Source organism: Rhipicephalus microplus, unplaced genomic scaffold (assembly GCF_043290135.1).
Source record: "Rhipicephalus microplus isolate Deutch F79 unplaced genomic scaffold, USDA_Rmic scaffold_12, whole genome shotgun sequence".
NCBI lineage: Eukaryota > Metazoa > Arthropoda > Arachnida > Ixodida > Ixodidae > Rhipicephalus > Rhipicephalus microplus.
The window spans coordinates 4662847-4675668 of record NW_027464585.1 but is presented as its reverse complement, the minus strand read 5'-3'; positions in this window follow the sequence as shown (position 1 = coordinate 4675668).

Genomic DNA, 12822 nt, shown 5'->3' with positions numbered 1-12822 from the left:
TAGTTGTGGAACTTCAATCTGTGTAGTTTCTAGCTGAGGAGTCCCAATTTTGGAGTTCCTATTTGTGGAGTTTCTAGTTGTGAAGTTTCTAGTTGTAGAGTTTCTTGTTGGAGTTTTTAGTTTTCGAGTTTCTAGTTGTAGATTTTCTATTTGCAGAGTTCCTAGTTGTGGAGTTTCTAGTTGTGGGGTTTCTAGTTGTGGAAATTCTAGCTGTGGAGTTTCTACTTATAGAATCTCTAGTCGAGGAGTTTCTAGTTGTGTAGTTTCTATCTGAGGAGTTTCTAAATGCAAAGTCTCTAGTTGTGCAGTCTCTAGTTGTGGAGTTTCTAGTTGTGGAGTTTCTATATGTGGAGTTTCTAGTTGGAGTTTTTTGTTTTCGAGTTTCTAGCTGTAGATTTTCTATTTCCAGAGTTCCTAGTTGTGGGGTTTCTAGTTGTGGAAATTCTAGCTGTGGAGTTTCTACTTATGGAATCTCTAGTTGTGGACTTTCTATTTGTGTAGTTTCTACCTGAGGAGTTTCTAAATGCAAAGTCTCTAGTTGTGCAGTCTCTAGTTGCAAAGTTTCTAGTTGTGGAGTTTCTAGTTGTGGACTTTCTAGCTGTGGAGTTTCCAGTTGTCGAATTTTTAGTTGTGGAGTTTCTAGCTGTGGAGTTTCAAGTTGTGGATTTTATAGTTGTGGAGTTTCTATTTGTGGAGTTTCTAGTGGTCGGGTTTCTAGTTGCGGACTTTCTAGTTGTGGAGTTTCTAGTTGTGGATTTTCTAGTTGTGGAGTTTTTAGTTGCGGAGTTTCTAGTTGCAGAGTTTCTGGTTAAGGAGTTTCAAGTTGTGTAGTTTCAATCTGTGTAGTTTCTAGTTGTGGAGTCTATATTTGTGGAGTTCCTAGTTGTGGAGTCTCTAGTTGTGGAGTTTCTAGTTGTGGAGTGTCCATTTGTGGAGTTTCTAGTTGTGAAGTTTCTAGTTGTGGAGTTTCTAGTTGGAGTTTTTAGTTTTCGAGTTTCTAGTTGTAGATTTTCTATTTGCAGAGTTCCTAGTTGTGGAGTTTCTAGTGGAGGGGTTTCTAGTTGTGGAAATTCTAGCTGTGGAGTTTCTACTTATGGAATCTCTAGTCATGGTGTTTTTAGTTGTGTAGTTTCTATCTGAGGAGTTTCTAATTGCAAAGTCTCTAGTTGTGCAGTCTCTAGTTGTGGAGTTTCTAGTTGTGGAGTTTCTAGTTGTGGAGTTTTTTGTTGGGGAGTTTCAAGTTGTGAAGTTTCTAGTTGTGGATTTTCTAGTTGCGGAGTTTCTAGTGGCGGAGTTTCCAGTTGGGGAGTTTCTACTTGAGTTTATAGCTGTGGAGTTTCTAGTTGCGGAGTTTCTATTTGCAGAGTTTCTAGTTGCGGAGTTTCTAGTTGCAGAGTTTCTAGTTGTGGAGTTTCTAGTTGGGGAGTTTCTAGTCGCGGAGTTTCTAGTTGTGGAGTTTCTAGTAGTGGACTTTTAGTTGTGGAGTTTCAAGTTGAGAAATTTATAGGTGTGGAGTTTCTAGTTGTTGAGTTTCTAGTTGTTGGGTTTCTAGTTGCGGAGTTTCTAGTTGTGGAGTGTCTAGTTATGGAGCTTTTAGTTGAGGAGTCTCTAGTTGTTGAGTCTCTAGCTGTGGAAATTCTAGTTGTGGAGTTTCTGGTTGCAGAGTTTGTTGTTGCGGAGTTTCCAGATGTGGTGTTTCTAGTTGTGGAGTTTCTGGCTGTGGAGTTTCCAGTTGCGGAGTTTCTAGTTGTGGAGTTTCTAGTTGTGAGGTTCGTAGTTGTTGAGTTTCTAGTGGTGGAGTTTCTAGTTGTGGAGTCTCTAGTTGTGGAGTTTCTAGTTGTGGAGTTTCTAGTTGCGAACTCTCAAGTTTTGGAGTTTCTAGTTGTGGAGTTTCTAGCTGTGGAGTTTCTAGTTGTTGAGTTTCTAGTTGACGAGTTTCTATTTGCGAAGTCTCAAGTTGTGGAGTTTCTGCTTGTGGAGTTTCTAGTTGCGGAGTTGGTAGTTGCGGAGTTTCTAGTTGAAGAGTTTCTAGTTGTGGAGATTCTAGTTGCCGAGTTTCTTGTTGCGAAGTCTCAAGTTGTGGAGTTTCTAGCTGTGGAGTTTCTAGTGGTTGAGTTTCCAGTTGACGAGTTTCTATTTGCGAAGTCTCAAGTTGTGGAGTTTCTAGCTGTAGAGTTTCTAGTTGTGAAGTTTTCAGTTGTGCAGTTTCCAGTTGTGGAATTTCTATCTGTGTAGTTTCTAGTTGTGGAGTCTCAATTTTTGAGTTCCTAGTTGTGAAGTCTCTAGTTGTGGTGTTTCTAGTTGTGGAGTGTCTATTTGTGGAGTTTCTAGTTGTGCAGTTTCTAGTTGTGGAGTTTCTAGTTGGAGTTTTTTTGTTTTAGAGTTTCTAGCTGTAGATTTTCTATTTCCAGTGTTTCTAGTTGCGGAGTTTCTAGTTGCAGAGTTTCTAGTTGTGGAGTTTCTAGTTGTGGAGTTTCTAGTTGTGGAGTTTTAGTTGTGGAGTTTCAAGTTGTGGAATTTATAGGTGTCGAGTTTCTAGTTGTTGAGTGTCTATTGTGGAGTTTCTAGTTGCGTAGTTTCTAGTTGTGGAGTTTCTACTTGTGGAGTTTCTTGTTGTGGAGTTTTTAGTTGCGGAGTTTCTGGTTGCGGAGTTTCAGGTTGTGGAGTTTCTAGTGGTGCAGTTTGTAGTTTTGGAGTATCTGGTTGTGGAGTTTCAAGTTGAGGAGTTTTTAGTTGTGGATTTTGAAGTTGTAGAGTTCCTAGTTGTGGAGTTTCTAGTGGTGGAGTTTCTAGTTGTTGAGTTTCTAGTTGCTGAGTTTCTAGTCGCGAAGTATCAAGTTGTGGAGTTTCTAGCTGTGGAGTTTCTACTTGCGGAGTTTCCAGTTGTGGAGTTTCTAGTTGTGAAGTTTGTAGTTGTGGATTATCTAGTTGTGGAGTTTCTAGCTGTGGAGTTTCTAGTTTCGGAGTATCTAGCTGCAGAGTTTCTAGTTGCGGAGTTTTCCAGATGTGGAGATTCTAGTGGCGGAGTTTCAAGTTGTGGAGTTTCTAGTTGCGGAGTTACTAGCTGTGCAGTTTCTAGTTGCGGAGTCTCTAGTTGTGCAGTCTCTAGTTGTTGAGTTGCTAGTTGTGAAGTTTGTAGTTATGGGGTTTCTAGCTGTGGAGTTTCTAGTTGCGGAGTTTCTAGTTGCAGAGTTTCTAGTTGCGGAGTTTCTAGTTGCAGAGATTCTAGTTGTGGAGTTTCTAGTTGGAGAGTTTCTAGTTGTTGAGTTTCTAGTTGTGAAGTTTAAAGTTGTGGGGTTTCTAGCTGTGTAGTTTCTTGTTGCTAAGTTTCTAGTTGCAGAGTTTCTAGTTGCGGAGTTTCTAGTTGCAGAGTTTCAAGTTGTGGAATTTATAGGTTTAGAGTTTCTAGTTGTTGAGTGTCTAGTTGTGGAGTTTCTAGTTGCGGAGTTTCTAGTTGTGGAGTTTCTACTTGTGGAGTTTCTAGTTGTGGAGTTTTTAGTTGCGGAGTTTCTGGTTGCGGATTTTCAGGTTGTGGAGTTTCTAGTGGTGGAGTTTGTAGTTGTGGAGTATCTAGTTGTGGAGTTTCAAGTTGAGGAGTTTTTAGTTGTGGATTTTGAAGTTGTAGAGTTCCTAGTGGTGGAGTTATGTGGTGGAGTTTCTAGTTGTTGAGTTTCTAGTTGCTGAGTTTCTAGTCGCGAAGTCTCAAGTTGTGGAGTTTCTAGCTGTGGAGTTTCTAGTTGCGGAGTTTCCAGTTGTGGAGTTTCCAGTTGCGGAATTTGTAGTTGTGGAATTCGTAGTTGTGGAGTATCTAGTTGTGGTGTTTCAAGTAGTGAAGTTTCTAGCTGTGGAGTTTCTAATTGCGGAGTTTCTAGTTGCAGAGTTTCACGTTGCGGAGTTTTCTAGTTGTGGAGTTTCTAGTTTCGGAGTTTCTATTTGCGGAGTTTCAAGTTGTGGAGTTTCTAGTTGGGGAGTTTCTGGTTGTTGGCTTTCTAGTTGCCGAGTTTCTAGTTGCGAAGTCTCAAGTTGTGGAGTTTCTAGCTGTGGAAATTCTAGTGGCGGAGCTTCTAGTTGCGGAGCTTCTAGTTGTGGAGTTTCTAGTTGTGGAATTCGTAGTTGTGGAGTATCTACTTGTGGTGTTCCAAGTAGTGAAGTTTCTAGCTGTGGAGTTTCTAATTGCGGAGTTTTCTAGTTGTGGAGTTTCTAGTTTCGGAGTTTCTATTTGCGGAGATTCAAGTTGTGGAGTTTCTAGTTGGGGAGTTTCTAGTTGTGGAGTTTGTAGTTGTGGAGTATCTAGTTGTGGAGTTTCAAATTGGGGAAATTTTAGTTGTGGATTTTGAAGTTGTAGAGTTCCTAGTTGCGGAGTGTCTAGTCGGGAGTTTCTAGTTGCGGAGTTTTCTAGTTGCGGAGTCTGTAGTTATGGAGTTGCTAGTTGTGGAGTTTCTAGTGGTGGATTTTCTAGCTGTGGAGTTTCTAGTTGCGGAGTTTCTAGTTGCAGAGTTTCTAGTTGTGGACTTTCTAGTTGTGGAGATTCCAGTTATGAAATTTCTAGTTGTGGAGTTTCTAGTGGTCGTGTTTCTAGTTGCGGAGTTTCTAGTTGTGGAGTTTCTAGTTGTTGATTTTCTAGTTGTGGAATTTTTAGTTGCGGAGTTTTTAGTTGCAGAGTTTCTGGTTAAGGAGTTTCAAGTTGTGTAGTTTCAGTCTGTGTAGTTTCTACTTGTGGAGTCTATATTTGTGGAGTTCCTAGTTGTGGAGTCTCTAGTTGTGGAGTTTCTAGTTGTGGAGTGTCCATTTGTGGAGTTTCTAAATGTGAAGTTTCTAGTTGTGGAGTTTCTAGTTGGAGTTTTTAGTTTTCGAGTTTCTAGTTGTAGATTTTCTATTTGCTGTGTTCCTAGTTGTGGAGTTTCTAGTTGAGGGGTTTCTAGTTGTGGAAATTCTAGCTGTGGAGTTTCTACTTATGGAATCTCTAGTCGTGGTGTTTTTTGTTGTGTAGTTTCTATCTGAGGAGTTTCTAAAGGCAAAGTCTCTAGTTGTGCAGTCTCTAGTTGTGGAGTTTCTAGTTGTGGAGTTTCTAGTTGTGGAGTTTTTTGTTGGGGAGTTTCTAGTTGTGAAGTTTCTAGTTGTGGATTTTCTAGTTGCGAAGTTTCTAGTGGCGGAGTTTCCAGTTGGGGAGTTTCTACTGGAGTTTATAGTTGTGGATTTTCTAGCTGCAGAGTTTCGAGTTGCAGAGTTTCAAGTTGTGGAGTTTCAGGGTACGGAGTTTCTAGTTGAGGGGTTTCTAGCTGTGGAGTTTCTAGTTGCGGAGTTTCTATTTGCAGAGTTTCTAGTTGCGGAGTTTCTAGTTGCAGAGTTTCTAGTTGTGGAGTTTCTAGTTGGGGAGTTTCTAGTCGCGGAGTTTCTAGTTGTGGAGTTTCTAGTAGTGGACTTTTAGTTGTGGAGTTTCAAGTTGAGGAATTTATAGGTGTGGAGTTTCTAGTTGTTAAGTTTTTAGTTGTCGGGTTTCTAGTTGCGGAGTTTCTAGTTGTGGAGTGTCTAGTTGTGGAGCTTTTAGTTGAGGAGTCTGTAGTTGTTTAGTCTCTAGCTGTGGAAATTCTAGTTGTGGAGTTTCTGGTTCCAGAGTTTGTTGTTGCGGAGTTTCCAGATGTGGTGTTTCTAGTTGTGGAGTTTCTGGCTGTGGAGTTTCCAGTTGCGGAGTTTCTAGTTGTGGAGTTTCTAGTTGTGGAGTTTCTAGCTGTGGAGTTTCTAGTTGTTGAGTTTCTAGTTGACGAGTTTCTATTTGCGAAGTCTCAAGTTGTGGAGTTTCTGCTTGTGGAGCTTCTAGTTGCGGAGTTTGTAGTTGCGGAGTTTCTAGTTGAAGAGTTTCTAGTTGTGGAGATTCTAGTTGCCGAGTTTCTTGTTGCGAAGTCTAGAGTTGTGGAGTTTCTTGCTGTGGAGTTTCTAGTGGTTGAGTTTCCAGTTGACGAGTTTCTATTTGCGAAGTCTCAAGTTGTGGAGTTTCTAGCTGTAGAGTTTATAGTTGTGAAGTTTTTAGTTGTGCAGTTTCCAGTTGTGGAATATCTATCTGTGTAGTTTCTAGTTGTGCAGTCTCAATTTTGGAGTTCCTAGTTGTGAAGTCTCTAGTTGTGGTGTTTCTAGTTGTGGAGTGTCTATTTGTGGAATTTCTAGTTGTGCAGTTTCTAGTTGTGGAGTTTCTAGTTGGTGTTTTTTTGTTTTCGAGTTTCTAGCTGTAGATTTTCTATTTCCAGAGTTCCTAGTTGCGGAGTTTCTAGTTGCAGAGTTTCTAGTTGTGGAGTTTCTAGTTGTGGAGTTTCTAGTTGTGGAGTTTTAGTTGTGGAGTTTCAAGTTGTGGAATTTATAGGTGTGGAGTTTCTAGTTGTTGAGTGTCTAGTTGTGGAGTTTCTAGTTGCGGAGTTTCTAGTTGTGGAGTTTCTACTTGTGGAGTTTCTAGTTGTGGAGTTTTTAGTTGCGGAGTTTCCGGTTGCGGAGTTTCAGGTTGTGGAGTTTCTAGTAGTGGAGTTTGTAGTTGTGGAGTATCTAGTTGTGGAGTTTCAAGTTGAGGAGTTTTCAGTTGTGGATTTTGAAGTTGTAGAGTTCCTAGTTGTAGAGTTTCTAGTGGTGGAGTTTCTAGTTGTTGAGTTTCTAGTTGCGGAATTTGTAGTTGAGGAATTCGTAGTTGTGGAGTATCTAGTTGTGGTGTTTCAAGTAGTGAAGTTTCTAGCTGTGGAGTTTCTAATTGCGGAGTTTCTAGTTGCAGAGTCTCACGTTGCGGAGTTTTCTAGTTGTGGAGTCTGTAGTTGTGGAGTATCTATTTGTTGGGTTTCAACTTGTGGAGTTTCTAGTTGTCGAGTTTCTGGTTGTTGGGTTTCTAGTTGCCGAGTTTCTAGTTGCGAAGTCTCAAGTTGTTGAGTTTCTAGCTGTAAAAATTCTAGTTGCGAAGCTTCTAGTTGCGGAGTTTCTAGTTGTGGAGTTCCTAGTTGTGGAATTCGTAGTTGTGGAGTATCTAGTTGTGGTGTTTCAAGTAGTGAAGTTTCTAGCTGTGGAGTTTCTAATTGCGGAGTTTCTAGTTGCAGAGTTTCACGTTGCGGAGTTTTCTAGTTGTGGAGTTTCTAGTTTCAGAGTTTCTATTTGCGGAGATTCAAGTTGCCGAGTTTCTAGTTGTGAAGTCTCAAGTTGTGGAGTTTGTAGTTGTGGAGTATCTAGTTGTGGAGTTTCAAATTGTGGAGTTTTTAGTTGTGGATTGTGAAGTTGTAGAGTTTCTAGTTGCGGAGGGTCTAGTTGGGAGTTTCTAGTTGCGGAGTTTTCTAGTTGTGGAGTCTGTAGTTGTGGAGTTGCTAGTTGTGGAGTTTCTAGTGGTGGATTTTCTAGCTGTGGAGTTTCTAGTTGCGGAGTTTCTAGTTGCAGAGTTTCTAGTTGTGGACTTTCTAGCTGTGGAGTTTCCAGTTGTGGAATTTCTAGTTTGGAGTTTCTAACTATGGAGTTTCAAGTTGTGGAATTTATAGTTGTGGAGTTTCTATTTGTGAGTTTCTAGTGGTCGGGTTTCTAGTTGCGGAGTTTCTAGTTGTGGAGTTTCTAGTTGTGGATTTTCTAGTTGTGGAGTTTTTAGTTGCGGAGTTTCTAGTTGCAGAGTTTCTGGTTGTGGAGTTTCAAGTTGTGTAGTTTCAATCTGTGTAGTTTGTAGTTGTGGAGTCTATATTTGTGGAGTTCCTAGTTGTGGAGTCTCTAGTTGTGGAGTTTCTAGTTGTGGAGTGCCCATTTGTGGAGTTTCTAGTTGTGAAGTTTCTTAGTGTGGAGTTTCTAGTTGGAGTTTTTAGTTTTCGAGTTTCTAGTTGTAGATTTTCTATTTGCAGACATCCTAGTTGTGGAGTTTCTAGTTGAGGGGTTTCTAGTTGTGGAAATTCTAGCTGTGGAGTTTCTACTTATGGGATCTCTAGTCGTTGTGTTTTTAGTTGTGTAGTTTCTATCTGAGGAGTTTCTAAATGCAAAGTCTCTAGTTGTGCAATCTCTAGTTGTGGAGTTTCTAGTTGTGGAGTTTCTAGTTGTGGAGTTTTTTGTTGGGGAGTTTCTAGTTTTGAAGTTTCTAGTTGTGGATTTTCTAGTTGCAGAGTTTCTAGTGGCGGAGTTTCCAGTAGGGGAGTTTCTACTTGAGTTTATAGTTGTGGATTTTCTAGTTGCAGAGTTTCGAGTTGCAGAGTTTCAAGTTGTGGAGTTTCTAGTTACGCAGTTTCTAGTTGAGGGGTTTCTAGCTGTGGAGTTTCTAGTTGCGGAGTTTCTATTTGCAGAGTTTCTAGTTGCGGAGTTTCTAGTTGCTGAGTTTCTAGTTGCGGAGTTTTCTAGTTGTGGAGTCTGTAGTTGTGGAGTTGCTAGTTGTGGAGTTTCTAGTGGTGGATTTTCTAGCTGTGGAGTTTCTAGTTGCGGAGTTTCTAGTTGCAGAGTTTCTAGTTGTGGACTTTCTAGCTGTGGAGTTTCCAGTTGTGGAATTTCTAGTTGTGGAGTTTCTAGCTGTGGAGTTTCAAGTTGTGGAATTTATAGTTGTGGAGTTTCTATTTGTGAGTTTCTAGTGGTCGGGTTTCTAGTTGCGGAGTTTCTAGTTGTGGAGTTTCTAGTTGTGGATTTTCTAGTTGTGGAGTTTTTAGTTGCGGAGTTTCTAGTTGCAGAGTTTCTGGTTGTGGAGTTTCAAGTTGTGTAGTTTCAATCTGTGTAGTTTGAGTTGTGGAGTCTATATTTGTGGAGTTCCTAGTTGTGGAGTCTCTAGTTGTGGAGTTTCTAGTTGTGGAGTGCCCATTTTTGGAGTTTCTAGTTGTGAAGTTTCTAGTTGTGGAGTTTCTAGTTGGAGTTTTTAGTTTTCGAGTTTCTAGTTGTAGATTTTCTATTTGCAGACATCCTAGTTGTGGAGTTTCTAGTTGAGGGGTTCCTAGTTGTGGAAATTTTAGCTGTGGAGTTTCTACTTATGGGATCTCTAGTCGTGGTGTTTTTAGTTGTGTAGTTTCTATCTGAGGAGTTTCTAAATGCAAAGTCTCTAGTTGTGCAGTCTCTAGTTGTGGAGTTTCTAGTTGTGGAGTTTCTAGTTGTGGAGTTTTTTGTTGGGGAGTTTCTAGTGTTGAAGTTTCTAGTTGTGGATTTTCTAGTTGCAGAGTTTCTAGTGGCGGAGTTTCCAGTTGGGGAGTTTCTACTTGAGTTTATAGTTGTGGATTTTCTAGTTGCAGAGTTTCGAGTTGCAGAGTTTCAAGTTGTGGAGTTTTTAGTTACGCAGTTTCTAGTTGAGGGGTTTCTAGCTGTGGAGTTTCTAGTTGCGGAGTTTCTAATTGCAGAGTTTCTAGTTGCGGAGTTTCTAGTTGCTGAGTTTCTAGTTGTGGAGTTTCTAGTTGGGGAGTTTCTATTCGCGGAGTTTCTAGTTGTGGAGTTTCTAGTAGTGGACTTTTAGTTGTGGAGTTTCAAGTTGAGGAATTTATAGGTGTGGAGTTTCTAGTTGTTGAGTTTCTAGTTGTCGGGTTTCTAGTTGCGGAGTTTCTAGTTGTGGAGTGTCTAGTTGTGGAGCTTTTAGTTGAGGAGTCTCTAGTTGTTGAGTCTCTAGCTGTGGAAATTCTAGTTGTGGAGTTTCTGGTTGCAGAGTTTGTTGTTGCGGAGTTTCCAGATGTGGTGTTTCTAGTTGTGGAGTTTCTAGTTGTGGAGTTTCTGGCTGTGGAGTTTCCAGTTGCGGAGTTTCTAGTTGTGGAGTTTCTAGTTGTGAGGTTCGTAGTTGTGGAGTTTCTAGTGGTGGAGTTTCTAGTTGTGGAGTCTCTAGTTGTGGAGTTTCTAGTTGTGGAGTTTCAAATTGTGGAGTTTCTAGTTGTGGAGTTTCCAGTTATGGAATTTCTAGTTGTGGAGTTTCTGGCTGTGGAGTTTCAAGTTGTGGAATTTATAGGTGTGGAGTTTCTATTTGTGGAGTTTCTAGTGGTCGTGTTTCTAGTTGCGGAGTTTCTAGTTGTGGAGCTTTAAGTTGTGGATTTTCTAGTGTTGGAGTTTTTAGTTGCGGAGTTTCCAGTTGTGGAGTTTCTGGTTTTGGAGTTTCAAGTTGTGGTGTTTCAATCTGTGTAGTTTCTAGTTGTGGAGTCTCAATTTGTGGAGTTCCTAGTTGTGGAGTCTCTAGTTGTGGAGTTTCTAGTTGTGGAGTGTCCATTTGTGGAGTTTCTAGTTGTGAAGTTTCTAGTTGTGGAGTTTCTAGTTGGAGTTTTTAGTTTTCGAGTTTCTAGTTGTAGATTTTCTATTTGCAGAGTTCCTAGTTGAGGAGTTTCCAGTTGAGGGGTTTCTAGTTGTGCAAATTATAGCTGTGGAGTTTCTACCTATGGAATCTCTAGTCGAGGTGTTTCTAGTTGTGTAGTTTCTATCTGAGGAGTTTCTAAATGCAGTCTCTAGTTGTACAGTCTCTAGTTGTGCAGTCTCTAGTTGTGGAGTCTATATTTGTGGAGTTCCTAGTTGTGGAGTCTCTAGTTGTGGAGTTTCTAGTTGTGGAGTGCCCATTTGTGGAGTTTCTAGTTGTGAAGTTTCTAGTTGTAGAGTTTCTAGTTGGAGTTTTTAGTTTTCGAGTTTCTAGTTGTAGATTTTCTATTTGCAGAGTTCCTAGTTGTGGAGTTTCTAGTTGTGGGGTTTCAAGTTGTGGAAATTCTAGCTGTGGAGTTTCTACTTATAGAATCTCTAGTCGAGGAGTTTCTAGTTTTGTAGTTTCTATCTGAGGAGTTTCTAAATGCAAAGTCTCTAGTTGTGCAGTCTCTAGTTGTGGAGTTTCTAGTTGTGGAGTTTCTAGTTGTGGAGTTTCTAGTTGTGCAGTTTCTAGTTGTGGAGTTTCTGGTTGGAGTTTTTTTGTTTTCGAGTTTTTAGCTGTAGATTTTCTATTTCCAGAGTTCCTAGTTGTGGGGTTTCTAGTTGTGGAAATTCTAGCTGTGGAGTTTCTACTTATGGAATCTCTAGTCGTTGAGTTTCTAGTTGTGTAGTTCCTATCTGAGGAGTTTCTAAATGCAAAGTCTCTAGCTGTGCAGTCTCTAGTTGCAGAGTTTCTAGTTGTGGAGTTTCTAGCTGTGGAGTTTCTTGTTGGGGAGTTTCTAGTTGTGAAGTTTCTAGTTGTGGATTTTCTAGTTGCGGAGTTTCCAGTTGGGGAGTTTCTACTTGAGTTTATAGTTGTGGATTTTCTAGTTGCAGAGTTTCGAGTTGCAGAGTTTCAAGTTGTGGAGTTTCAAGTTGCGAAGTTTCTAGCTGCGGAGTTTCTAGTTGCGGAGTCTCTAGTTGTGCAGTTTGTAGTTGTTGAGTTTCTAGTTGTGAAGTTTATAGTTGAGGGGTTTCTAGCTATGGAGTTTCTAGTTGCGGAGTTTCTATTTGCAGAGTTTCTAGTTGCGGAGTTTTTAGCTGCAGAGTTTCTAGTTGTGGAGTTTCTAGTTGTGGAATTTCTAGTTGTGGAGTTTCTAGTTGTGGAGTTTTAGTTGTGGCGTTTCCAGTTGAAGAATTTATAGGTGTAGAGTTTGTAGCTGTTGAGTTTCTAGTTGTCGGGTTTCTAGTTGCAGAATTTGTAGTTGTGGAGTGTCTAGTTGTGGAGTTTTTAGTTGAAGAGTCTCTAGTTGTTGAGTATCCAGCTGTGGAAATTCTAGTTGTGGAGTTTCTAGTTGCAGAAATTGTTGTTGCGGAGTTTCTAGATGTGGTTTTTCTAGTTGTAAAGTTTCTGGCTGTGGAGTTTCCAGATGCGGAGTTTCTATTTGTGGAGTTTCTAATTGTGAGGTTTGTAGTTGTGGAGTTTCTAGTGGTGGAGTTTCTAGTTGTGGAGTCTCTGGTTGTGGAGTTTCTAGTTGTGGAGTATCTAGTTGCGAACTCTCAAGTTGTGGAGTTTCTAGTTTTGGAGTTTCTAGCTGTGGAGTTTCTAGTTGTTGAGTTTCTAGTTGACGAGTTTCTATTTGCGAAGTCTCAAGTGTTTGAGTTTCTAGCTATGGAGTTTCTAGTGGCGGAGTTTGTAGTTGCGGAGTTTCTAGTTGCAGAGTTTCTAGTTGTGGAGATTCTAGTTGCCGAGTTTCTTGTTGCGAAGTCTCAAGTTGTGGAGTTTCTAGTTGTGGAGTTTCTAGTTGTGGAGTTTCTAGTTGTGGAATTTGTATTTGTGGAGTATCAAGTTGTGGAGTTTCAAGTTGTGGAGTTTCTAGTTGCGGAGTTTCTAGTGGCAGAGTTTCTAGTTGCGGAGTTTTCTAGTTGTGGAGATTCTAGTGGCGGAGTTTCAAGTTGTAGAGTTTCTAGTTGAGGAGTTACTAGCTGTGGAATTTCTAGTTGCGGAGTCTCTAGTTGTGCAGTCTCTAGTTGTTGAGTTGCTAGTTGTGAAGTTTCTAGTTGTGGGGTTTCTAGCTGTGGAGTTTCTAGTTGCGGAGTTTCTAGTTGCAGAGTTTCTAGTTGCGGAGTTTATGGTTGCAGAGATTCAAGTTGTGTAGTTTCTAGTTGGGGAGCTTCTAGTTGTTGAGTTTCTAGTTGTGAAGTTTATAGTTGTGGGGTTTCTAGCTGTGGAGTTTCTAGTTGCTAAGTTTCTAGTTGCAGAGTTTCTAGTGGCGGAGTTTCTAGTTGCAGAGTTTCTAGTTGTGGAGTTTCTAGTTGTGGAGTTTCTAGTTGTGGAGTTTTAGTTGTGGAGTTTCAAGTTGTGGAATTTATATAGGTGTCGAGTTTCTAGTTGTTGAGTGTCTTGTTGTGGAGTTTCTAGTTGCGGAGTTTCTAGTTGTGGAGTTTCTACCCTTGGAGTTTCTAGTTGTAGAGTTTTTAGTTGCGGAGTTTCTGTTTGCGGAGTTTCAGGTTGTGGAGTTTCTAGTGGTGGAGTTTGTAGTTGTGGAG